Source organism: Coturnix japonica, chromosome 3, assembly GCF_001577835.2.
Source record: "Coturnix japonica isolate 7356 chromosome 3, Coturnix japonica 2.1, whole genome shotgun sequence".
NCBI lineage: Eukaryota > Metazoa > Chordata > Aves > Galliformes > Phasianidae > Coturnix > Coturnix japonica.
The window spans coordinates 25961291-25987578 of NC_029518.1; the positions used below are offsets into that span (position 1 = coordinate 25961291).

General features: G+C 33.4%; 1 protein-coding gene across 4 annotated transcripts in view; it reads left to right on the forward strand.

The window, feature by feature from the left end:
* Positions 1–26288, forward strand: part of KIF6 (kinesin family member 6) — a 121951-nt gene that overhangs the window by 43612 nt on the left and 52051 nt on the right. The gene's annotated exons all lie outside the window — the stretch shown is intronic.

Here is a 26288-nt window from a genome sequence, read left to right on the forward strand (position 1 = left end):
TTATTACAATAGGATATGCCGCATGTTATACAAGTGCGGAACAGAACAGGAAATTTTTGTTTTCAGTAGTAGTGGTATTCTGCAAATTCTGTATACACAAATGCAGGGATATAAATTTATAGTTCTCTCAAGGTAATGATGGCTTTAACAAACTGATGCAAGCCTTCTGTTGTATAATTCTCCAAAAAACAAAACAAAACAAAACAAAAATAACCCAAACAAATTATGTTGCAGATCTTTAAATCTTCAAGTAAATTTATACAGAAAATGCTTTTTTTTTTTTTTTAAACATAACTCATAAAAGTTACTAGAAAAAAATCCTTTGTTTTTCCTAGGAAGTCTGGAAGTAATAACTATTAGCAAAAAATAAATCAAAACCAGTACAGCAGATATTGAAAGAAGTTTTGTGCAGGCATTATTAATTGCACAGCATACTAATACATCAATAAACACATTTTTATTTTTATTTTATTTTTTTATTTTTTTTATTTTTATTTTATTTATTTATTTATTTATTTTGTAATCTTACAACCTATGAGAGAAATCTTATTTTCAAATAGAATGAGGTTTCATTTGTTTTGCTTCCAGCTCTGATACCAGACTGAAACCTTTCTGTTTGTCATTAGGAGTTTTCCTTATACTGTACTACTAGGCGCTTGTTTTTTTCCAGCCTTTTCACTAAACTATTGTGATTATTTCAATTATTTAAAAAAAAAAAAAAAAAGAAAAAAAAAGAAAAAAAAAAAAAGAAAAGAAGTAACTACATTTTTATGCATTCAAATAGCTCAGTGTTACCTTTCTCGAGAACTTGGTAAGTATGAACAAATTCAAAATCTGCATTCTGTTGTATTTCAAATTAATAATTATAATATATATATATATAGTTATATAATTGATAATTATAAAAGACCATGTTGTCTTATAAATCATATCCTTTCTAAAAGGATATGATAAATAATGTGTTTTTTTGTTATTCAAACTGTACTTAACTGTTCTGTAAAACGTAAAAGGTAAACATACCAATTTTTTCATTGAAACAGAATTATTTTGGCTGTATGGTTGGTGCAGAGGACCTGCCATAATGAAGAAGTATCTTCTTTGGCTAAAAGTAAATCTACCTGATTCCCATCCTGTTAGGGTAATGAGTATTTAGATGGGAGTCTGTCTGAGCTGAGGAGGTATTATATTCTGAGATTTTTTGTGTATGATTAGATTATATATCTAATGCTTTGAAAATACCTATGAACACACCCACTTCCTTCCAGTCTTCTTTTCAATCTGCTTTGTGTTATGTTCTGATACTCTCACATTCTACATGGACATAGAAATGATGCACCTTCAGCAATCGTGACAGTAAATGTGAATGTAAATACTCTCCCCCAGGACATCTTATAGTTAATAAAAATAATTTTAAAAATCAGCCATATTTCTGTGATGGCTACAGATAAATAATAATTTACTTTTGGATTACTGTAAATGGCCATATATGTCCACACAGTTCTCAAGAGGCCTGATGTTCTGCTGCAAGTCTTGTCAGTAATGTTGGCAACATTAGGATTTCTAACATTCTATAATGTGTAGCTATTATGATGGCAATATTTTAAAAAAGTATTTTTTAATGTTTGCATTGTTGTTCTCAAGGAATACTTTAGTGCAACTGTATGGGATCTGTTGAGTCATGGTCTGAACCACTGATTGATCAACTGAGGCAGGGACTTAGTCAGCCATGGGAACACAGGTGAAGGCAATTCAGCTGTGTGGCTGGAAGGGGTAAAGTGTGGCTGCACCTCTCCTACACTCCATTTAAGGGCTGACTGCCACTGGGGAAGGATCTCTTTCTGGAGATTGCTCCCTTTGGAGTTTTCTTCTGCAAACCTAGGACGTGGGTGAGCATTTCTTTTTTTTTTTAAATTATTAACTCTTTCTTATTATAAAACTTGTAAAATACCATGCCACTCTACTACTGTTCTGTGAAATAATAAATAAAACATAAATGTAGCAGAAGCCAGGTAAATAGCATAACCTGTTCAGCCTTGCCAGGATGTTTTAAAGCCCATCTCTGGAGAATAATTGTCTTTGTAAGCATATAACCAAGTTTCCATGCTCACAATCTTTTTCTGTCTATGAGAATGACAGTGTTTTCCCTAATGTATAAGCAAATATATTTTTCTCTCTTTTGCTTCGTTTCTTAGAGTACTGAAAAGAACAAGCCTTAATGCATGTTTGTGTGGAAAGTATTATGTTCATAAGTTCTTGAAGAGTAGTCAGAAGATTATTTTTCAAATCAGTTTGTAGTTAGAATGAGCCCAGAATGCTGTCAAAAAAGAGAAAAAAGAAAAACAAAATCATAGAATGCTTGGGGTTGTAAGGGACCTTAAAGACCATCTGGTTCCCCTGCAGTGGGTGGATACACCTCCCCCTGACAAAGGCCTGCCTCACCTGGCCTTGAGCACATTCAGGGATGAGTCATCGACAACTTCTGTAGGCAACCCATTTCGGTGCCTCGCAACTTTCTGAGTAAAAAATTTCCTCTTTTCTAGTTTAAAACCTGTTATCGTTTATTTTTTATAATAGTACTGTCGGAATAATATCATACAAAGAAAGAAAGATTTATCTACTTGAAGCATCCTGTTTTATCTGTAGGCAAGTTACTATTTTGAGATCTTTATCTGCAAAGCAGTTTAAAATCTCAAGTGGTTATTACTGGTTTTTATTGCAAAATTACCAAAAGCCCTCAGATATGTGCTACTGATTGAAATATAGCTCTTTCCTTTTGGGCTCACACTTGTACATGCTGCAGACTTTATAAATCCAATATATTCTACCTAACAATTAAGCAAAGTGTTTTGAAAAAACACCAGTTGGGGAAAAGAGCATTGGTAACTTTAATGGCAAAATAACTTATTTTTATTCTCTAATATCAACTAAATGGCTATGCTTGGTTAAAATTTTCCTTTTGTCCTTCCAATTTCTGTATGAATTTGAGAAGTTGACTTTCTCATAGTAATTTCTCAAAGGTGCGGAACTCCTACGGTGGTAAAATTGTTATCTGTCTGGTAAAATTTGTCCAAATAATATTCATTAAGCAGTATCTTAGATCATTTATAAATATATCAATTTACAACATTGTCTGGAATGTCTTTCCAATTTTTTATGTCATTTCCTTTTTTCTTGAAAGTAAGCTAACATGGGGGAGAATCCTACACTTATATAGTCTCAACTGTATGTTTCTAAGTCTCTGCTGCATTGAATGTAAATGCTCTGTCAGAAGAAATTGAATGCAGGTGCTGTAATATTGAAGACTTGACATGCTCATTGTATTATTTACATTCCTGTGGATTCTATTTTTTCTGTATCTTCTGTATTTTTGAAACTCCAAATAGCAGACTTTGAAGGTAGTAGCTGTATAAACGTAAAAAGAAATGACACCTATTACCCTAAATTTGCATTCCAAATGTTTCTTTGGCTACCATTGTATCATGTTTACCTACTACTAAGGAATACTAAGTTGTAATTTTTGTTTGTTTGTTTTTAACTGCTTATTTAAGTATAAGGGCTCATGTTCAAAATGAGATCATTAGTAAATTAATATAAAAAATAAGGTTTGATACCTATAGGGAATCTAATTAGAATGACTGAAATTGGACATGTGCATTGTTGTTTTATTTATTCGGGTATGTTATAGCCTGTATCAAGGTGTTCTCCTGCGTGGTTAGAGCAGAGGAATACACAAATGCAGCATCCTAGTAATGTCCTAGGTTTTTCTGATGACAGTAGGCTATACAACATCAAATTCTTCAGCTAAAAGTTATACCAGTTTGCTTGCTGTTGGATTTGTTGTTCTTGGATCCCAAGAGTCTTCCTTTAGGAGGGTGTGGTAGGTATCACTCTCCTGTGATTTAGTAAGGCAGTAGCACTCCACTGTTTAGATTGGAAAGTTGCCTGCTGCTGATATTTTGGCAAGCCAGCTCCTATCACTGAGAGCCTTTTACTGATTGTATAAGACAATTAGCTTAGAATGAGCAGACCAGAGCTTTTTATCTTACTCCAAGTACTGTGAAAAATAACTTACTTTTCAGTACCCATTTTAATCACAGAACATTCTAAATTATAGATCCACAATGCATGAGTAAGGGTACAGAACATTCTAATATATTCAGTAGTTGTGCTGGCTGACTCCTACTATTTACTGCATCGTGGGATCTTTCATAAATCTCAAAAAAATATAACTCTCTGGCTGTGAATGTAGTCCATTTCAGATGAACATACCGGAAAATGCAAAGATAGTAGCACAATACCTTGAGCTTTACAAAGGCTTTAACTCTTTCTTTTGCTTTTTTGTTTTGTTTTTTATAATTCACCTTAATGTGAAATCTATACTGCAGGTTTGTTATTCATAATCTATAACTTGAAGAGATCTTATCATAGAGGTTAGGATTTCACATACAGAGTTGCTTATGGTCTTTCTCAGGAGCCTGCTGCTTTTACAAATAGTTTTAGGATAACTCAAAGTATGAATAATACTGACAAAGCAAGAAAAAAAAATCGGACTTCATCATATATGTCATTGCAACATTCTGTTGCATTTTGACTTTTGTCATTTCATACCACTTCTCTTTTGCAGGTAAGTCCTATTTTTAAATAGATCTCAGTCTTCTGCTTTCTTGTAACATGACTCTGTTAGTGGAAGACACACATATCATTTTTCCTCCTGCTGGATTTTTTTTCTACTGAAATACAAACATCTTGGTTACCAGAAAACAGTGTTAATATTGTGACATTCAAAGAATGCAATAACTTGTAGTGATAGTTTCCAGTGGTTGTTTATGCTTATGAGCTTAAGAGGAATTGTTTTACACTTACAAAAGATTTTATTAGGATCATGTTTTGGCCATTTTTAGCCATTTCCTGTGTCTTTAACTGAGAAGCTGTGAGGATAATTTAGAGTTTAGTGGAGAAATTATCTGCTATGAGATTCAGTCAGAATTGAACATTGCTTTTCACTTGGCAGTTTGCAAACACATACAAAAAAAAAGAGCATTCCTCCAGAAGGGCTGACAAGTTAACTTTAAAATGAGAGGTGAGAGATGCTTTCTATAAACAGATGGTGATTATGAACAGTGGGACAGTAGTGATGATAACACACCAACTATTCAGTTCTGAAAGTTAAATATTTTCATCTTGTATTTAGATTTCTCAAAATATTTATCTTGGCTCTTTTATGTATTTATGTAATAATCTGGGGGAAAAGCTTCCTTCTATTGTTGGAAAACCTGCAGAAAACTCCATACTGGAAGGAACTGACTGAGATTTTCCATCAAAATCTCTTCCATATCCTTTGTTCAAAAAAAAGTTTCTATTCACTAGGAAAACTAAGTGTTTATTAAACATACGTATGTCTTGGGTTCATTTTGCAGGTACAGCAGTGCTTTAGGCTTTCTGAGGGACAGATTCCTGGCCGTGTGCTCATGACTGAGTTTGCTTGTCACCAAACATATGTACCCATTTTAATGCTTTTTAGCCAGCAAAGGAGCTCACTGATATACTTCAAACATTATTCAAGCTTATTCCTAATGCTTCTCATCCCTCAGAATAGAATACATCTCCTGTTATGAGACTAGACAAAAATATGTATTCCAATTCATTTTAAAGCTGAATTTCTACCAGCTTAGATGTAATTGAATTTTTCATTGCTACTGATAAAATTTTGAACAATTTTATGTTGCTATACTTCTGATAAGTTTAAACAAAGTTATTTTCTGGTATTTTGAGTCACCGGATAAAAACATATATTGCTCCAATTCACAGAACCACAGAACTATAGGGGTTGGAAGGGACCTCTGGAGGTCATCTATCCAAACTCCCTGACAAAGAACATTCCCTTCAGAAGACTGCACAAGTGTTCAGGTGGGCTTTGAGTATCTCCAAAGGAGTCTCCACAACCTCCCTGAGCAGCCTGTTGCACTGCTCTGCCACCCTCACAGATTTTTATTTTTTTTTTCTAATGTTCAGATAGAACTTTCTGCATTACAGTTTATTGCTTTCACCCTTCATTCTGTCACTGGGCACCACCATAAAGAGCCTGGCTCCACCCACTTGACACTAGAAGGACCTAAGTGTCCTGGTGGACTACAGGTTGACCATGAGCAAGCAGAGTGACTTTGTAGCCAAGAAGACCAATATACCTGGGATACTTTAAGATAAGAGTATGGTCAGCTGACTGAGGGAAGTTATCCTGCCTTTCTGTTCTGCACTGGTGAGGCCACATCTGGAGTGTTGTGTCCAGTTCCAGATTCCTCATTCCATGAAAGATAAGGAACTTCAAGATAGTGGTTTATTTTAATTTCCAGTCTTGTAAGAATTTTTTACTTCTTGTTCATCTTACAAATACTTTCTAGAATAAAATAGATTTCTTTTAAAGAGCGACAGAGCATTAGAACAGGTTGTCTAGAGAGGTGGTGTAGTCTCTGGAGGTATCCATGTTTGGATACTTTCTTGCGAGATCTACTGTAGGGAATATGTTTTGGTGGAAGGGTTAAACTTAGTGATTCCCAGAGGTCCCTACCTCTGATTGCCTGTGATTCTGTGAAAAGTACATTTCATTGCATTAAATGGCAAGACTATCACACCATACTTTCGACTGTGTTAACACAGTGTTTATAGGACTCTGGACTAAATTGTGTTGCTTTTTTCTTCTGCTTAAAAAAAGATTTTGTCTGAATCCACAGTGAATCCACTGTAGGTTTTGCTTGAGAAAGGACTTTAAACTGAACTTGCTGAGATTAGTGAGAAGTTAAAAGTGAATGAATTAAGAAGTGTGAGTCTCTAGAAATGTCCTTTTAAGCAACAACAGATGATTACATTTTATTACAAATATGAATGTGTGCTTAAGATGTAAGTTTACATGAGCTCCTGCAATTGGCATTTCATGCTAACATTCTGTGTTAGGATTTTTGTCCTCAACTGTTTGTAAATATGAACATGGAGTTATTTTTAGGAGATGAAGCCCAGATTTTGCTTTTTTTGTAGCTAGATCTCCATTTGCAACATCAAAGGCACATTTAGTGAGATGTAGGGGTTTAATGAGAGTAGGGAGTACTTTCATTGATTTCTTGGAAACACTGAAACTTTATTGTCTTATACAGACAGTGCTGTTATGTAAACCACTTACTACTGTATGGCTGTCAAAAGCTCTTTCTTTCTGCACGTTTAATTGGTTTTATAAAAGGTTTCTGGTTTGTCTAAAAAGCTCAGTGTGTCTTGCAGTTTCTCAGCTTGGAATCTCTTCTGATGTGGAACGTATGTTTGGAAGCTTGTTAAAGATGCTTTTGGCAGTTTTTACAGCTTTCCTATCTGTCTGTTTAGATGAGGAAAGTTTCCAGTATTTCTATGCTGGTTTACTGTTCTCTTATCCACATTAGTCTGCTGAAATGTAACACACTGTTCCCTGGAAGTTCTCTACTGTTTCAAATCTTCTCAACTTCCTGATTCATTAGCCACTTTGGCTGCCTAAAAGTGATATTGGATTCTCCAGACTAACTCCTTAAAGATGTTTTTACTATCTATGACTGACCATCTTCAACTCTTGATATTGTAGACGTAAAACATGCTCCTGACTGTTTCTGTGTACTTGAATTATGATTTAATTGCTTTATCTATCAAATTTGGCAAGTACATCTGTGAAATGTCTTCTATGTTGTTATGAATAAGAACATCAAACTCAAGAAACTACAGTGTTTTTTAATTGGAACCACTACGTGCACATTGTCTATGAACGTGGTTAATACAAAAGACTAATTCTTCTTTATGGCTTAAACTTCAGATATTGCTATGCAGATGCAATCAATTCTGCTAAATAAAATTACACTTTGCCAGTGTATTTAATTTTAAGATGACTTTTCATGTTCAAACAGAAACTGACATTGCTTTGAGAGACTAGCCTCAAGGTAGTTCAGTATTAGCTCAAATGAGAAATTATTCAAAAAGCCTCACAAAATGTCACTTGTTCCTGATATTTGTAACGAGTTTGATGGACCTAAAGTAAGATTCAGACAGATCTTTTCAGCTGGTTTTATGTTTGTGTGATTGGATAATTTTTCCATTGAAGTTGGTGGAAGTGTGACTTTTTCCCTCAGTAAGGCTCTTAACGTTTTGGAGGGAGGTTTTACTGAATAAGTAAAAAATCATGCAGTTCAGTTATCTCCAATATATTGTGTTTATCCCTTGGAATTTTGAGACTGTTCATTTTTAGCGGCTTTGTTGTAAGATCAGTAATATAATTTTAAAAAAAAGTCATGCCAGCAGGGGAGTAATGTCAACCTTAAGTTAATTTGAGAAAGTTTGGAGCATTGATTTAAGGTGTGAAGGAAGAGATTAAGCTAAGGTTTGGAGATGAAGTACACATCTAGAGCTTAAGTGAGTTGTGCTTTTCTATCAGATTACAAATAATTCTCTATAGTTAGTACTCAAAAGTCTGGTAAAATCTCTTACTGATTTTCACTGCAGAGCCTCAGTTAGAAACCTGTAGCTGAGATACTCTGCTATAGTAGTCTATTGAGCTAGTTTGAAAATAGTCTTTAGTTATTCCCAGGGCCAAGTAGGAGCTGAGCTGACTTTATTATAAATTAAAGCAAATCTGAAAGTTGAATTGGCTATGTAGAGTTATAGAAAGAACTGACAACCTGTATGAAAGCAAGTATGAGTGATTATAATAACTGTCTTGTAACTGAAGTATTATGACTAAATTTTAAGTTATCCCAGTTCTTCAAACCATGTATCTGACTGATACACTGAAAGATGGTACCTAATCATAATGATGCTCTAAGACATCTATGTTTTTATCATGCTTCAGAGCTTATTTATTTTCTTTCCCAGACTAATTTTCCCATTTTCTTTGTTAAAATTACTTACAGTAGTGAATGATTTTTGATGCCTTGTTGAGCACGGCATTTGTTAAAAGACAGTTTGTTTGTTTGTTTTCCTCAATTAAACTATGAAAAATATTTATGTAAAGTGAACCCCTTATCTGATCTCCAGTTCTATACCAGGCCTGTATTCATTAAGATAAATTTATTTTTTATTGTATATTTTATTTGTAATATTTTATTGTGATGTTAATTTTTTTTTGGTTGTTGTTGTTGTAAGTTTCAGTTTTACTATATTGCTTTTTGTGTGTAATAATTTCAAGTCTTTTTTACTTGTTCACCTCATGGCCACAGGGCTACTGCTACTTTGATGCTGCTGAACTTGATTACTGTTGCAGTCTTAATGGTTTTAGTGTTTATCGTCATTCTTTAATTCCTTTAATTCAAAGAGTGGACAGTTCAAAAACAGTATTTAGAGGTTCAGCTCTAAGCAAAACATAGGAAAGACACCTGTAAACCTGATGCTGTTCATGTTGGCTACCATGTTTGATACCTTCTTATACCTGCTTCATTGCAACTCCTGGTTCCTGCTTACATTTGACTTTCTGGTGCCTTTAGTTAAAAATCTTTATGAATGTAAGTTTAGCGTACTGGAACTAAAAAGAAACTTTCAAAAAAATCTGATTTGAGAGGTTAATTTCTTTTTGTATTTATAGTATATATTTGTCTGCTATTTTAGGAAGAAATTGACTCTTTTTTGTTTATTCCTCAATGCCAAACTGATTTTTGCATTTATTTTCTCTCAATATAGAGAGTAAAATTGTACACCCTGGTTTATCACAGCAGTAGTTTGAAAATATTAAGTCTTTAGCTTTAATAATTTTTCACTATGGGAGGGACAGCTGACTTCTTGGCATCTTTTACAGAAAACATGTAGACGTAATTTCTGCTTTTCTTAAAATAAATACAGATTTGTAAGATTTTTCACTGAAAACCTGGAGCATTTGTTATTTTTTGTTCATTTGTTTTACCAGTTTGTGTAACCTTGTTATACTTTTCTTTTGTGTAAGAATTTCTAAACCTTCTTTTGTTATTGAAGACGATGTATAGAAAAAGCTATGGAGATATTCTTTTTTTCTTTTTTGTCTGAAGTCCATGTCATTTCCAACTTCTAAATTGCTGAAAACACTTGTTTGTCCTGTTAAACTTGTGTTCCCCAAAGAAAGAAAATAACATAGCAGTACTCTGAAATACAACCTGGATGTGCATATTTAAAGAATGTGTTCCCCTGTCACTGCCAAAACTAATAGAAGTACCTTTTTCAGGGCATAAAAGCGCTGGAAATACTTACCTCAGTTGCAATGTCAGATTCTTCACAGAAAGGTATAAAAACCTCCACACAAACTGTTGTGCAAAGACTTGTGGGTCTGTTTGTTTTTATGCTGCTATCGAATTCAAAGTGCTAAAATGCAAGATAAAAGATTCCTTCCAGTTTTTAGCTGCAATTCTACTTGTGACACTTCTCTGTATGTACATTACCAATTTCTTTCTCAAGGACTATGTACATATTGAAAATTATAACTACTTTTTTATTTAATATTTTACATAATTTTTTTCTGGGCACTATGGCTTCAACCAGGTCAGGGCCTGATCCAACAAAACATCCACTTGGCTTAAAGGGGATAGCACAAGATATTAAATATATCTTCTACTGTAGAGGCCTAGAGTTTGGGGCATATTTCTACAAAGCTAAAATTGTTAAACAGAAACAGGATGAGTACGTAGAACAGCCAAGTCAGTTACAAGATTTATTGCATCCTTGCATGGCCAACAGGATTGATTTGTGTGGATTCCCTAAAGCACTAATTGTATTCGTTTCTCTGAGGAAATGCATTTAAGCATTGTTATTACCCTATAATATCAGTTGAACCTAATCACATATTGAACATTCACTAATGTTTTCCAACTTTGTAAATTAAAAATTGGATGCTTTTATCTTTATTCTTTCAAAAGTCAGAGATTTTTTTTTATTTCCCTCATGAATCATTGCAGGATGCCCTCATATTGATAATAGGTTTGAATTTGATTAGAATTTTTTCCATATGGCTCTTTAAGATTGGTATTAAAATATCCACTTCAATGTGGATAATTCTTAAAGGAGCATTATAGGAATAACTAAAAGAAAGTATTACTAAGAGCTTACCATACCACTTTTGATGAGGAAGATTTCTTGTAGTTTATAATACAGCAGAAATTATTTAGATTCTGGTGTCATCTGAGTACATACTACAAATAAGTTTTCATATGTGACAAGTACTACATATCCAGTGGATTGTTTTGCTTTGTTTTCCAAATGAAAGATTTTGCTGTAGAGCTCTGTGAATTTGCTGCCCTGTATTTGATTCCTACAGTGTGATCTGTGTGCAGCTACAGCTTGAAAACATTTAGAAACAAAATCTGGTATAAAAAGTAGCTGTTTGCTTGTTAAATACAAGTGATCATTGCATATATGTGATGACATGGTTTTACAGTATCTCTACTTTAAAGATATTTCTAAAATGAATCTCTTGTCATATAAATAAATTAATCTTTAGGAACTTGCCTCTTCAGGAAACACTGCCTCTTGGCAGAGTCTATTACAAAAGGGAAGATCTGTGGTCAGAGAAAGGTCTTCTCTGCTGGCCTCCCCATGTAGCGACTCAGAGTATTGTGAGATTGTATAAGAAGAGTGTATAAGCTTTTTTGCTTGCTTGGGCTGCACTGAGTGAATAGAAATTGTCTTGGATCACATATAAAGTATATAGTATAAATTTAATGTACGTAAGTAACAAAGCTTTTGTGTGTGTGTGTATTTACATTTTTTTTACATTACAAAAAAAAAATAAAAAATAAAACTATGTGGTTGAATGTGTAAAACTTAGAAAAAAAATTGATTGTTGGATTTTGTTAACTATCATCATGCTTTTTCATGATTACTACTGAATCAGATGTTAATAACATCAGTGCTAAATACAACATTTGTGTTAGCCATGTTCCAGTCAGCGAGCTCTTTGCAGATTTCAAGTCAGTTATTCCTTATACTGCGTTCACATGCTAGGCAGTACAGAGAACAAAGAGGGAAATAGGAGAATACAAAAATGGAGTAACATCTGATAGCAGATCATTGATGCAATAGTCTGTTTATTGTTTGGAACCTGTTTGATGTTGTTTTTTCCTCACATATGTAAAATTAAATTTATTATTACTGGACTGTAATGCTTTGAGCGCTCAGAAATATAACACTGGCATACCATTCTGGGGCTAAATTGAGTTTTTGTGTGGCTGAATGGAATGCCCATCTTGGTTGTATTGAAAAATGTCATAAGGCTTTTTTTACCCAAGCATTTCTGCCAAATGCGCACAGGAAGTGGCTTTGGCAGTTGTATCCAAACAAGTCACTTCGTTTCCTGGAATCTGCTTTTTTGCAAAATGTGGACTTTAAGTAAGAAAGTGAAAAGAGGGATGTTAAGAGACAGAGGAAGGATCACTAAAAATTTAAGAAAATTAGATTTCCTGGATTGTTAAACTCTTTTTTTTTTTTTTCCTATGTGCAGTCAAAAAAATCATATAGCTTAACATTTTCAAACTTGATAGTTTCTTCATGTAATAAAACTCTTAAAAAGGCTGTTGAGTATAACTGCATTTAGTGCTTCTTACTAAGCCCATTGTAAAGTAGTTACCATACAAGAGAGTATGCTGTATAACAACACAGGTTATAGATGACTATTTCCTACTGGAGGTTTAGAAAAACTTACATTTATTATTGTAAAACCCTCCAAAATTGAAAGAAAGTAAATGCTGTCAGATATCATTTTCAGTCTAAAAGGAGATACGAATTGATTATTGTAAACAATATGATAAAAGTGTCTAAATTTTCTGTCTAGTCAGATAGAATAAGAAATAAATACTACAGCAAAATCATTTTTCTAGTCTACCTTGCTGATTTTGAATAATGTATTATTTTTGTCCTTTTTGCTACTACAATCTCCAAGATAATACCCTGAGTATTTCAATAAAAGTTACTACAGTCTTCCTTATAGTATTGGATAACTGCCTATAAGTTCAGCCTTCATGTTCTTATGCTCATAATCTTAAGGTTAAATCATAGTTGTTCAGTTTTTTTATCCAGATGTTTGAAAAGCAGGAGTTCAGTTGTTAGTTTGTATCAAATAATTCTTAAATTATTTTAGCGAATTAGGGACTGTTTCAGAAATGTTCATAAGGATAAGCCATATGTTTAAAGTATGCAGTAGCAGTGAGTCATGCTGTGATGTATCAGATAGGACTCTTGAAAGATTACAATTTTCTTAGAAATAATATTGCAAAATACTGAAGTCTAATGATGAAAGTAAATATTCATGATTCAAAAGAAATTTTAATGTCAGAAAAGTACAAGTATACAAGTTGTGGAGAATTAATGATATAACTTTTACTAATTCAGTTGGGTATTTATGGACAGCATATGAAGCAACGAAGTAAATCTGTTGATTTACATATAATGTTTTCAAATCATTAAAAATCACTTCTAATGTGTGTGGGCACTTTGAAAAACAAAAACACCTTTGAAGCAGCTCAGTGCAATAGCTGAGTAAAGATAGTCATTGCGTACACCTTTCCCAGTGTCTATATATGTTAAGTCATAAATGGTGGGGACTGTAACTTTAACTGGAGGGAGATTTTCCTTCCCATTCTCCCTTTCCATATTTCCTTCAATATTTTATTCTTAATGCAACCACCTGTTGATTATTTTCTTATCTTATAGTGTTCATTTTTTTCTATAAGTATTCTATTGTCACTTTAAGATGTTGAACAGTTTTCACTGAGTACTTGTACCACTCTTTTTGTTTCTATATAAATTGCACTTCTTACTAAGAATATTTCCGAAATAATGTATAAACTTCTGTTAACAATTGGCATAGTATGTTTCTGATTTCTTATTGAATTTATGGGATAAATATATTGTCTGAGTAGATTTTTAGCTGACTTGGAATTTTCTTTTTGTTTATCATGGGTTTTTGTTTTGTTTTTTGTTGTGTTCATTATTGTTTGCATGCTTCTGCTATGGATTTAATTAAAAATAATAATTATTTAAAAAATCAGCTTTCCATTACATTATGAAGGCAATATGATGCATTGACTGTGTTCTTAGACAGAGATCTGACAGGACATCTGTTTCTGATTTCAATCTCTATTATTTAGTAAGATTGTGAACTTAAGCAAGTGATCTCACCTCTCTGAACCAGTTTCCTCAACTGAAAAATAAATTAGAGTAGCTTATCTTTCAAGATTGCTTTGAGATGTCATGTTCAAAGGCTTACGTGTAAGTGCAAAATCTTGTTTCTCTAACATCAAGGAGAAGATTGAATGATTTGTGAAAGTAAGTGAATTACAAACAGAGACCAATACTAGCTTTGAACACCTTTCTTCTGTAACATATTTGTTCTTGAAATTATTTCTTTTTATTGATAGCTAATTTGTTTGGGAGGTTTTGTGGAAAAAAACTAGATTATGTTGGCTGCTTAAATTTCTATGCAATTGTGAGTAAGGAGTTCTGGTTTTAGTGTTTGTTATTTATTCTAACTTCCAAGAGTAAGCTACATAAAATGTATTTTATAAACTGCTATTGCTACTTGCAAAAGATTTGAGTACTCATTATAAACTGGAAAAGTTCATCTTTCTAGAATGGTTATATTTTTTTATTCCATGCATGTCAGCTTTAGCTCTGGGAAGAAACATTTCTAAGTATTTGAGAAATTTCCTTTAATATTTCACTGTACAGAAAAAAAGTAGACAACAGTTTTAAATGCTAGCAACTATTCAAAAACAGGAGGTGAATGTTTAAATTTTTATTAAACATGTTAGGAGTATTTTACACAGGGGAATACTGAAAGAAAAACTTAGGCAAGTTTATTTCATCTACTAAAGCCAAATATGAGTGTGCTCTTGGCTCTAAGGTACATGACATTTAATATAGAAGTAAGCTTGTGACATGGAATTTCCATAATATGTTGTCTCATTTTGATCTTAAGGAAAATAAGTTAAAGCTGCTGAAAAACATAATGTACTAAGCATTCAGAAAGAATTAGGAAATTTTCTAATGATAGATTTGCAGAACATAGATTTGCAGGCTGCAAAAACACTCTTAATTCTATGTCTTGACTTAAGTAGATATGAGCTACAGAGTGTATCAGTAGCGTAGCAATGTGAAAATTTTCCTTTAATCCTTCACAGTATATTCATCATATGGTTCAGGTGGTTAGAAATCTTCATTAGAAAGGAAGACTTTAAGTTGGGAAATGCATTCACACAATGTGTAATTTCAACTCAAATATTTTGACATAAATATTCTTAAAGTGAGGTCCCCTAATAAAGCTATTGACACTACTTAAATTTTCAGAAAACCTGTTTACTATTTTGAGTCAGAGAGAGGCAACAGATGAGTCCTGTCAATGTGAGCAATTAGCTCTGTCACTGATATCACCAGGACAAGAATGTCATCAGGTCTGATTAAGCCAGCTTTTAGAAACACAGAAATTAAAGACATGTATTAAATGCATGAGAACATGGAAAATTACTTGACCTTTCATCTCAGTTTGTTAAACGTCATAAGGATAATTATATTTTACTTTTTTCTCTTTGTTTACTGTGGAGACTTTAGTAAGAATAACTAAAGCTAAAGAGTATGTACAGGATCTGTAGAGAACTTATTTTAGTGATGTTATGGAATGTATTGGAAATTATAGTGCTGTTGTATATATATATTTTACATAAGAAAAATGTTTTTTAAATAATGAAAGCTGCCTTGTAATATTTAAAGAATTTGGTTTCTTGAGTGTTTAGTTTAAGGAGAAAGGCAAAGTGCATCTCCATTCTTACCCGTATGTGTACTACATATGACATCAGCTGTCTCTGAAAAGTATTCCTATTGGTGTACCTGAGGAAAAAGAGAATGTCAGTGCAATTTCATTTGCAGGTTAAGGAATGTAGCTTTGAAATCACTTTTGGAACTATGTAATTAAATAGCATAGATATCCATCTAGTAGTAAGTGATCTGTAACCACTACAGTTTTTCATGATCTTGTGGAATGTAAAACATTAAATGCTTTTTATACAGCAGTCAGACATTAACAGGGCAAAAAATGAAATGGTCAAGAAATTGCTAACAATGCACTAATAATGTTTCTGGAAAACAAATATTCTGTGAATTATTATAAGCAAATAAATGTTGCTGAATCATAGGCTTTATTTTACCACACTGCAGTATCAAATTGTTCCCTGACTTCTGTTTTATCAGGAAAGGTTGCTGAACATAAAGAGGAGGAACAATTATTTTGCTGAATGTGGATATTTATTGTTATGACAGCAGAACTTACTGTTAATAGGGTAGACTACACCAACCCATAAGTACAGGGTTGAAAGCACTTCCTGCCTTTGGGGTCAATTTATGATGGAAGCTTCATTAAAAATTGAATTAATTGCATTGTGGTGAGGTTTCAGGAATAGTGATCATACTGGTTGAGGTATTTAGCTTTCACGTGTTATATTACGTCTTTCATTTTAAGCCTTAGTGAGTTATAAACACAGCTTTTACTTATCAGAAGCATTGTTAAAATCCTATTGGTTGTTTTTTGTTTTTGGTTGTTTTTTTTTTCCCCTTATGAATGTTTCTGAATTTTCTGTGATAAGTGCCTTATGCCTAAGGGTATTTGCTTGAATTCCAGAAATATTTGTATTCACGAAATTACTCAAGCATATATTTTTTTCAGTCTACCTAGAGAAGCTATAAAAAACATAAGTGCTACCATATATCACTTTTAGTCTAGAGCTAAGGAATTTTTATACTCATGTAATTTTGTGTTTATGCATAGCCTCAAACTCACTCAAGTTTTAAGAGGCATTTGAGTGATCTGTAGGATTGGGTGGTAATCTAGTTGTTCCTGGTAACATCTTAGTGCAACTTCTGTCCTTCAATCAGATGCGCACAAGTGTTTAGTTTCTCTTTTTTAATGAACTCAGTTTTTTACCTACCCTGAAGCAGGAAGTTACATGTGTTGAGTATTCTATACATTGCATATTACACTAAGAAAATATCTGTGCAGTTAGATTTCTGCAGTAGTTCTGTGGCTTTAGAGGGATTCTTTTTAATCTTTCTTTGATAGTGCCAGTACAAAGATGCTGTCGTACCAAACAGGGGTACCTAAGGAGAGGTATCAGTGCATACAGCCAGATGATACCATCTTTGCTGTCACACTAGGAACTTAGAAGTACGTTAATGATTATGCAATAAAAATAGGTAACTGTTCATTTTTGTAACCAGAAAAAAAATCACTTTACTAAGGCCTAAAATATCACAGAGACATTTAAAAACAAACAAAAAACAACTACCACTCTGTTAAGTGGAAGTGTTATTAACTTATTAACTGGTAAAATGTCATAAAATATACAAAAGCTCAGTGCAACAAACTATCAGATTTCTTGTGAATCTGTTAACTGTATGACACTATGCAACCAGACAATACAGCGTGTCTTACCCTTGTTCCTCAAAAAGTCAGATGAAAAATTAGGGATGAAGAAAAGGGATGTAACAATCTGTTGTGGGTGGGGAAAGCTGTTTCTTTGGAATTGGTCTGAAGAGCAGCCATGTTTTCTGTTGTGAATGCTAAGCTTAGCTCAATAATGAAGTATTTTCTTGTTAAAATGCAAATTTAATATTGGAGATTTTGTTACTAAAGGCAAAAAGAGACTTATTTTAAGAAATTGGAAATGTTTTAAAACAGAAAGATAAAGCCTTACCTTTTAAAATGAAAGTTGCATGGAAATATGAAACCATTTGGAGAATATACCAAACAGAGAGACTGTATTTGGTAACTGATAGTCTCAGTTATAAAATATCAAATCAATGTGATATGGGAATAAATACTCTGACAAAAAGTTAGGATTGTAACCAGGCGGGAAATTTGAAAGCAATGTTGTAAGCAGTATAGTGGCATTGAGAAATTAACATATTGTGTTGTAAGTCTATTAAAACAATTGCATTATAGGAAGGAAATGATATTACAGTTCTAAGTAAGCCTGTGGGTATTTGGTGTTTTATTTAGCAATTTGTTGACTTTGAGATGATACTGAAAGTTGCAATTAGTTTTTCTTAATTATGATTTTTTTTGCATTGATCTTTGCCTGCTTGATTTATTGGAACACTTGGTACTTCATCTGGTATTTTATGAGAAGTAAATATTTTGCCTTCCTAGTGTACCAAAGTCAAGCATTCGGACACTAAAAGAAATAAAGCCAAGTTGTGGATCTCAAGGATCAAGACTTCTGTATGCTTCTCTTCATAGAAGTAGATGCAAGTTTTTCACCTAATAGATCCTCCTACTTTGTTAGGTTTTATTATCTTTTCTTCTCCTCTTTTTCTGGAGGTGTGTTGTAACTTCAAGAATGTTTTTTTGTTAACTGAAACTTAGAACTGCTTGATAAAATATTTGGGAGTATTTGTTTCTGGTCTATATATCTAGCATACCTAGAAAACATACCTAGCATATTTTATGGCTGCAGACAGATCTAATTGATGAAGGCCATAGAATCATAGAATAATAAGGTGTGGAAGGGACCCTCAGATGTAATTTTGCCTAATCCCTCTACTCAAGCAAATCCACCTGGAGAAGGCTGCCCAGGACCATATCCAGGTGGCTTCTGAATATCTCCAAGGAGGGGGATTCCACAACCTCTCTAGGTAGTCTGTGCCAGGGCTCAGTCACTCATGTACTGAAAATGTTTCTTGATGTTCAGAGGAAACATTCTGTGTTCATTAATGATCCCTGCCTTTTGACCTGGCACTGGGCAACAGTGAAGAAAGCATGGCTCCACCTTGGATGGTTGGACTAAGGTGATCTTGTAGGTCCTTTCCAACCCTGTGATTCTGTGATTCACCTTCATTACATCCTCATTTAAAACTTTTATGTACATTGATGAGGTCCCTGAGCCTTCTTTTTTCTAGACCAAGCAGTCCCAGCTCTCTCAATCTTTCTACATAGGAGAAGTTCTCAAATCACTTTGTCATCTTTGTGGCCCTTCATTGGACTCTTCCCAGTCTGTCCATGCCTCTGGTATATGGAAACCCAGAACTAGACACATAAGTGCTAATCTTGTGGAGTAATATTTCACTTACAACACTTAATAATAAGTTCACTTAAAATCAACAGGAATATCCTGTGCCACTGGAGACATCTAATTGCTTCACTATTGAGCAGTGAAAGAATTTTAAGACAACAGGGATATACCTTATTCTTCATTTCTTCATACAAAAGTGAAATTACCGAGGAAGGAAATGATTTATTGTTCTCTTTTTCAAAGTTTTCAGTTGAAAGGGATTTGATATTAGGTAAATTCTGATATCCTAAAAATGTGATGAACTGTTTGTTTTTTATCACATGGATTGTTACTACATAAAATCTTTTCTATTTTGATTAATTTAGTAGTATTTTGGTGGAGTCCAGATTTCTCTTATTGCAAAGAGTGATTGCTAATGGCTGTAATTCAAAACCACGTGAACTTAAGTGAACTTTCTAAGGCATCTAAAGAATGTTCAAATTAAAATTAATCTTTCTGCTGAAGAAATCTTTTTCTGAAAGCTTTATTTTTAGGCTTTTAAAAGTACATGGGTATAACATGTTGCATAATTTTGTTCTTAAAATTTCAGTTTATGTGCTGTTTGTCATTACTGTCAGTAGAAATCCAGAGCTATTTGCTGTGCTTAACCCTATTATTTAGTGAGTAGGATGATTTTGGTTAAACTGTTTAAAAATGATTAATGGCATTCATTAAAGTGCTCTATTAAAAATGCAAATTAGAGTTTAATTAAACCTCCTTGGATTTCAGGACTGTTAACTCTGATTCAGATAGTAAGTGCACTTTTGGTAAGACTGGATTTCAAAAAGATGTATATAGCATGCACAATCTTTTTTCTTTTTCTTTTCCCCATCCTTGTGCAAAGACTGTTTCCTTTAAAATAGACTTTTTTTTTCCTTCAGTATAGGATGCATCCATACAAAAGTCGTTTGTTTTTTAAAGAATTTTAAAGCTTTGAACAAGCGAGATAAGTCCAAAAGAAATTGTTAGTCATGTTATTTATATGTGTAATTCGTGGTTCCATAGTAATCATTTTCTGTTTTGATTCCAATTTCATAACCATTACAATCAAAAGTTGAGACATGTATCTATAGAATAGGTATAGAAAGTACTGGTACTCACCACAACCAAATGCTGTACCAACTGTTTGACAAGTCCAGATATAGACTCACTAAAAGGAGCCATTTCCATAATTCAAAAGGTACAAAGTGCTTATTTCTTTAGAGAATTCAGCAAATTACTGTCAGGGTGGTGATAAATAATATGCAAACACCTAAGGAAAATTACTTAGGTGTCATCTAAATTTTTTGTTACACGTGCAAAGGACTCACTTATTGACTATACTACAACCTGCCTCACTATCTGTTCATCCAGCAGAAGTGTCACTTGCCTAGAAGCCTTCAGTTTTGAGAAGACTTGTTAAACTTTTTGAAGGATCAATTCTGAATGTATATTTAGAGTACAACTAATATCTATTGGCTGCACTGACTACTTATTTAACATGTCAGCAATAGCATGAGAAAGAAGGGATGTTGTCTGTAATGTAATATTTACAGCAAGGAGGAAAATGCTTCCTTGGGAGCTGAGTGCTGGAAATTTAGTGTGGCCATTGCAGGGATTTATATACTTAATTTTCAAAATCTGGATTTGAGGGAAAAGAGACCATCATATTTACTCTCAGAGGAAGACTCCAATAAATTTGCAACAGAAGAAAAATCAAACTTAATTCTTGTACAAAGAAGTTTCACTCATATCTTAATTTCTAATTTTCAGCTGTCTGAACAAAAAGTAAAAAATGAGATTGGTAGCACTTATTCATATTCACAAAAGTAGATAAACTGAATTTAAAATTCTTTATCTAGAATGGTAAAAAGACATAAAATAGTCTCTGTCTCGGTTATTTCTGTTAACTCTCATTCTGTTTTTTTGCACTAAAATGTTCCTTCTGAGAAGAACAGACAACCAAAAAGCTTGTTATGAAAGAGCTCCTCCAATCCTTCTGTTAGTAATCTGAAATTTTAAGATAGATCCAAACTGGTAGGAATTGACAGAACACCAAATACAGACAATTTTTTGTCTACCATATATGTAGAAGCATATGGACATCAGATCTTAGCAAAGAATAAAACTAAAATGTAATATGGAATTAAAAGTACAGTATGTTTCCAAAACCAGATTGATGGAAAACAAGTAATCATTCCTCTGTTCTGAAAATGAAATACTCCCTTTTTTTGTGGTTTTTGGTGTTACCGGCAAGGCTGGTGGTGCAGCCAGTTCTTGAGACACCAAAAATACAGTTTGTGCCTAACAAAAAAAAATTTCACTTGCATTTAGTCTAAACTGTCATGACTCCATTGATGTAGGTTGTCATTTGGTAGAACTCTTAAAATATTCTTCTCCCACACTTCAGTCATTTTTCTAAAATTATAAAAGATGCAATGAAAAGGAAAATTTAAATGTAGTGTCTGCCACTCAGAACAGCCTAAAATACATTGATGAGACAAATTTTGATAGTAATTTTTTTTTTTTTAAACATTTGTGTGGTTGAGAAAGACAGACAAGCTTTTGAAAGAAAAAAAAAAGCGTTTTCAGGTCTAAAACAGGAGTAGTGAAACATTGTTACTAATAATCTGAGAAAAAGTTCCCTCTTATGTCCAGTCTAAACCTCATCTGATACGATTTATGGCCATTTCCTTGGGTCCAATTTGTTGCCTGGAAGAAGAGGCCAAGCCCCTCCATGTCACAACCTCCCTTCAGGAAGAAGGAGAGAATAGGTAGAAAAAAAAGTGTGGTCTATTGATTATATTCAGTTCTGGATGTAAAAAGCAACACAGCATAACATGCATGTCTTTTTTCTTTTTTCTTTTTTCTTTTTTTTTATCAGAAGTTACCTACAATGTGTGATTCCAACATAGTCAAAAGTGAACCTTGTTTATTCATATGTGGCAGCATCATTGGGTGGGTCTCTTGAAGTTTCTGTGGGTTTGACTTCATGTTTTCCACTCCCTGAACGTCTACCAAGCTTACTGTGCTTCATTTCTGCTTTCTCTTTATACCTACTAGTTAAGGACTTCCAACGTGCATATGTATTATATAATCAGATATGATCTAATGGGCAGCTTGAATGTAAATGGTTGTAAACAGCTGAAAATTTTGTCTATTGTGAAACATATAAGCTACCATATATGAAGTGCTGGAAAAATATTTATTTAGTAATATTTGTATCAGAACATGAAAACTTGATTTTTATCAGTAAGTATGTGTCTTTGTTCCTCTCTGCTGATACCTGCAAGCATTTTGTTCATGCTAACTAGACCCTGATTCTCAGTATCTGCACAACACAATCATGGCAGCTCTGCCCTGATTTTTGAATGTGTTAATCCTGTTGTCTATTGACTCTTATAAGAAAATTCAGAAATACAAGTAACACAAAGTTTGCATGCTGTAAATCTTCAGACTTGAAACCATTTCATATCATGTGTAAAAATATTGGAGTCAATAACTTAAAATATATAGAGAGAGACCAAAATGATCTTGCTGAACTATGTCTAACACATACTAGAAAAGAAATATTTTGTCAGGCAAGGTCATGTACAATACATTAAGTTATTACTAACAATTTTCCTTTATCCTGTAATTCTTACTAGCATTGTGCTTTGCTACATTTAATGTGCAAGCTTATATGCATATTTACCAGAAAAGAAAAATGAGGGGAAAAAAAATTCAGTAATTTTGATCTTTTTGCCTTGAGATCACTCTGAGGTTCAATCTGGTACCAGAGGTATGGCATGTTAATAAGGAGCATAAAAACTGAATTTTTGTCTGTCATTTGCTTTTTAAGATCAAGTGTTTTTTGTTGCAAAAGTAGACCTATTAAATATAGAATGGATTAATATGAAAAATATTTTTCTTAACTTTGTTATTATCTAAGATTTCTTATAACAGGGAAACTGAAAAATCACCATTATTTGTTTCAGCAGTCATATGCCTTTGGAATTGTAGTGGTGGTATTGTTCTTGGTGAAATTCAAAGTAACCAATTTCATCTTCTTTTAAATTAAGTTTATACTCAGTTTATCCTTTATTTATTTCAATATTTCTCCCAGTTTCAGTAATCACATAGCTGCTAAGAATAACTGTCACAGTAGATATGGTATTTTGACTAGTGTACAAAATACCTCTGAACAAGTTTGTCCTTCTGCTGTTATGCATTTGCACTGTCTCATTGTGTAGTTATACAATTGTACAGTTATACAGTCAATATGTAAACAGAGGTTAAACTGATGTTTCGTACAAAAGATTATCATGATAGAAAGATAATGATAAATGGAAAATGCTCACTGCTGTTGAAGGTTTGCAGTAAATCTGCAGAGAAAGAGAACCTGCCTTAGTGGTAGTCAGCCCTTAAATGAACCAAGCTCCACCCCTTCCAGGGTGAATTACCTTCACCTGTGCTCCCACAGCTGACTCACTGCTTGCCTCAGGTGGTTAATCAGAGGTTCAGGCTGCGATCAACAGTTTCCCATACACTCATTTAGGGGTTCCTGCTATCTAGAAAATATTATATAGAGAGCTATTTAGTATATAACTTTTTGTCTTGATTATCATTTACCTTTACATGAATAAAAATAATATGTAAGTAAATAAATAAGCATGTACTAATTAACTCAAGCTTGTAATGCTGTAATGGAGTTAATTGCTCCATGAAATTTTTCACTTGTACATTGAAGTCCAACTTGCTGAATCAATGTGCAATATCACAGAAAACATAACAAAACTCATAAAATGGTCATTTTACCCTCTTCCTCCCCTGTAAGCAAACAAAAGAAACTCCAGAGAAAGGTAATTATGCCACAGTCTTATTTAATTTGCTGAGTCTAAATATTCTGTTCTTCATTCAAGGCTTTTAACTGTCTAAAGACTATGTTTTGCAGTTCTGTTCTGCAGAGGAACCATAAGCAACCTTCCTCAGAGTCTTTCCCATTTTTTAAGTACAGCCTAATGAAGATATTCATATATGTGCTCGTCGTGACAAATTTAGCTGCATTTTAGAGCAAGGAAGTACTTGTATATTTTTTTGGTGTCTGTTTTCCAGTTTTTCAGTATTTGTTCTTTGTTGTTCCATTATATCCAAGTTCTGCTGTATCTACTTTTACCCATTCTGAACAGTTGGTAAATACATACTTCTAACACCTTAATTCTAATACAAAGTCTCATCAGATAATTTGTCTTTACTTTGAATTGAAAGTGCCCACAATTCCTTTGTTCATATTTGATCTGAAGCCCAAACACATAAAAGAAAGGGCAGGTTGACTGTTGGTATTTTTTTCCTAAGAACGAAAACTCACAAGCTGCACCAACTGCTATCCTAAAGGCGTTCATCTAGCAATCAAATGAGTGCTCTCCTCCAATGTGTCGAGAGGATACTTTGCTCTTCTTGATTTCAGTGAATAAGCTGGCAAATATTGATAGACAGAGCAGTTAGTAGGAATAGAAGTATAAAGTCTTCCACTGTGAAAATGTAATTTCTGCAGAACAGATATGTGGGCAGAAAAATGGACAGATGCTTTTATCATCAGAATACATAGTCTGTGAAAATTCAGAACAGCTATTCCCAGGAGTTTGTTTTTGTCAACAGACAGCCTTAATATTCCTCCGTCAAAATAGCTGAAATTGCATCTTCAATTCTTTGCTTCCGAAGAGTTGTTTCCAATTCTTTCCGCAAGTTAAGCTGACAGCCTGTGTCATGAGAGCTACTTGAATTCCATAGGCTTTCATGCCAGGACCAAAATCTGGCTACAAGTTAGAGTTATGAGGGAGACACTGTGATTCTTATTTCTGACAGATTGTAGTGTGCTCTGACACAAACAGTAGCATGAAGTTGATACCTTCTGAGCCATTTTCCAGGTTTAACAAAAGAGCAGTGTAAGTATTCTCAGTGGATTTTACACATTAAACTTTATGAAGCTCTTCTGACTCTGAGAAATAAGTTCTTTTTCAACAACCAGCCACCACCGCCAACAACAAAAAGAACTGACCAGACCCAATAGTGTCATTCCTAGTGTGGATGCCCATGAATCCTTTATAAAAATAAATAAATAAATCGTTACTAGAATGAAGTCTTGAAAAAATGTCTATTATTTGTAATCTAGGATAACTAAAACAGGATCCAGTAGTATTTGTGGATTTTGGATACCTTTAAAAAAAAACAACATCTTTTAAATGCATACAAATATGTCTGATACTTGTGGAAACAAAATAATTTGTTTTCTTACTTTTGTGCTCCTATGTACGTGGATTATTCATTTAGTAATACCAGTGGATAGTATTTAACATTAAAATACTATTCAGATTCATATTTTTTTCTCCTGGCATTTGTGCATCTAGTGGCAAACTGTGCCTTATGTATTTTCCATTTAGAGTCTAAGAGGCATTAAATGTTGTTTTGAATGGCTGTAAATAGCATTCAATACAAAACCATGTAAAATAAATAACTTCAGTGATAGAATAAGTTGTGTGATATTGCCAGGGTCTTTGCGGAGATGTAGGCTTTTAACTGCCTTAGGTGTATTACTGAGTTATGGAATTCCTTTGATTGTTTTATGCCACCTTAAAAAATAACCAAGCACTTCCAATAGCACTACTATAATTTTTTCAGTTTATTTGAAATCATTTTTAATTACAAGACTTTAGTCCATTGATGAATGCTACAATACACTTTCTATTTCTCGGTTATTATTGTTCTTGTTACTCTAGGTCAGAACTTGTCAGCAGTTACTGCGATTCTCCTTTCTGACTTTTTGAGCTCAGTGGGATAATTTTTAATTTGCAGATTTTTCTGGAGGAGTCTCTTGCACTGAAACTTTTTGTTTCATATGCAGGTCGGTGCAGTGCACTGGGTAGAAGTACAGATTGAAATTCTTTTCAATGAGAACATTTCTAAACATTCAAATCCAGAACGTGGATCAAACATGACTTTTCCCCAAATTTGAACTCTAAATTTGCAGTGAACCTAGGAGTAAAGTTATAAATTAGAAATAAATAGTACAAAAGTTATCACTTTTTAAACACAACACTGTCAACTGGGATTTCACAAATGTTTTTGCAAGAAAATGGCAGCATTTTTCTAACTGTCCAAATTATTCTGATAATGATTATTCCAATTTGCATTGTAATGACTTGACGATATTTTACTGCTCTTGCCCATAGTATGTGAAGATTATTCCTTAAATAAGAATCTTGAAACATTTACTTTGTA